Here is a 2,165-nt window from a genome sequence, read left to right as displayed (position 1 = left end):
TAATTTTCTCTAGCTACATGGGCCTGGCCCAACAATTTGGCCTTTTTTATTTTGGGCCATGGCCTTTTTAGGACCATTTCATTAAGCCTATTTTTCTGGTTTTTCAGAAATGCACAAGGTTCTGATCCACTATAGTTTGGGCCGTAGCCTTTTTAGAGCCCAAATATTATTTTGTCAAGTAGAACATTTAGTATTTTTCATTCACAGATTTCAATTTACACATTTGAACAACAAAATATCAATAAATCTTTCTATTAACTGATTAAATCCAAAGATCATCCAGTCAAATACTCACAAGAGCAAATACACGTATGCACGTCCAACTTCCACATACAATCAAAAACAGATACACAAGGGTGGCACATCGCCAGCTTAATTCCTACAAGGCCGCGATGGTGGTATCTACGATGTGCGGGAGAAACGTTCAGGACATCCTCTTCCTCTTCTTGTCACCTGCGTTCTTGAGCTGCAAGAGGACACAACACCATTAAGCACAGTTGGTCAGACCATATTGACAGGAATCACAAATGTTGGCACCCAGTGTATACTATGTAAGTGCTGGTATATTTTTACTAGCAAAACCATCACTACTGTGCATGCATGCTTGGTTTATAAGCTTCATCCATATAGTTGGCACCATCACTGCATATTGTTGCTACCGATGTACACAAGTGTGCACATACACAGCATGCTGCATGCATACGCTCGCATGCCAGTATAAAGCTGCATCTCGATGCTTTTCATTGCTGATCAAGAGATTGTAATATTTTAATAATCCACTACATGCGCCACATAGCTACTCCTACCTAGGTAGCTATACATAGGTGTACTAGCAGCCAGCCCAAAGGCGAGTTGATCAACAATTCAACATACACTAGCTAGCCAGCAAGCTACTGCTATGTCCTATCCTAGCAGCAGCAACGACTTTTGTTTGTCATGCATTTAAAGAAATGCATGCATTTCCAGTAAATATAAATGTATGCATGCTGCCATTGGCCTGGACCACACTAGAAGAAAAAATGCTCGCAGCGACCAGCAGATAGATCGACCTAGGTGTGCGCTTCTTTCTAGTCGCCAATTCTAACAGCCATCGACTTGCAAGCTTTACCTACGTGGTCACCACGCAGTAATGGCATGCGCACCAAAAGGAAGAGAAGAAACCGAGCATACAGTTTCATGTCGAAGGATCGACATGCCAGAAGAGGTCAGGCCACCGAGGTACAGGTACTCCCTGCGCTTGGTGATGATGGCGGCGCCGGAGAAGCACCCTAAAGCGATGGCGGTTCCGACAAACCCTGTCACGAGGATGCTGGTCGCATAAGAGCAACAGGCAAGTTATGTCAGCCAACATAAATAGCAAGGATGAGAAGCGAATGTGAGCATTGAGCAGCAACAAACTAGAACTATAGGTACATAAATAGCAAGTTATTGTCCAAGTAACAAAACAATCAGTCATATCAATTTTGTAGAACTGTAGGTACACAAATTCATAACCACCAACAAAAATGAAGGCCCAAAAAGTCCATGCTCAGGCCCAAAGTTCAATAACAATAACCCAGACACAGGGTCCAAACCCCACCGCGAAGGGCCCAGGTACAATAGACTAATCTAGAAGCAGAATTTGGCACCTACACGACCTAACTAATAATGCTTGCAAGAACAACCAGACAATGATGGACGAGGACATATAATCAGCAGATATCCAATAATCCAATCACAGGCATTCACAAACAGTACGTGTCACACTCCCATGACATATGGTTTTGTTACCACAGGGTTTGCTCATAAACTATTCTCTATAAGACAGGGACATGTGCAGCAACAATAAAAGCAAATTCGTGTTTACCTTGGGTCAAAGTCTATGGGGAGCCCAATCAGAGGTCCAACCGAAGCCCCATCCAGCAGGGGTCACATAGCTCTTTACGCTGTATCAGAATTAACACATATTTTAGATTATAGAAATAGAATCCTGAACACACCAGTAATAATCGACTTCTGACTAGCAACGGCAAACAGATTCAGGCACAAGCATTTTTATAGCAGGATGAGAAATCTATGTGTAGAAATCATGAATGAAATTATAGTAGTAGCACAAAGGACCCTCACAGACATTTGTAATAGTACGCAAAGGTAAATAGAGTTCCCAGCAGACAATGTATTCCAGT

The 2,165-nt window shown here is 42.4% G+C and overlaps 1 long non-coding RNA gene across 1 annotated transcript; it reads right to left on the bottom strand.

The window, feature by feature from the left end:
- Positions 1 to 238: 238 nt before the first annotated feature.
- On the bottom strand, positions 239 to 1,301 carry LOC147986483 (uncharacterized). Its single transcript, XR_015615210.1, has 2 exons — positions 1,171 to 1,301; positions 239 to 466 (listed from the first exon to the last, which is right to left on the bottom strand). It is a non-coding gene; the product is annotated as an uncharacterized LOC147986483 (long non-coding RNA).
- Between the last annotated feature and the right edge of the window lie 864 nt (positions 1,302 to 2,165).

Source organism: Triticum urartu, chromosome 2A (assembly GCF_056163025.1).
Source record: "Triticum urartu cultivar PI428250 chromosome 2A, HENAU_Tu73, whole genome shotgun sequence".
In the NCBI taxonomy this organism is placed as follows: domain Eukaryota; kingdom Viridiplantae; phylum Streptophyta; class Magnoliopsida; order Poales; family Poaceae; genus Triticum; species Triticum urartu.
The sequence above is the reverse complement of the archived record's forward strand: the minus strand, read 5'-3'. Positions and strand labels throughout refer to the sequence as shown.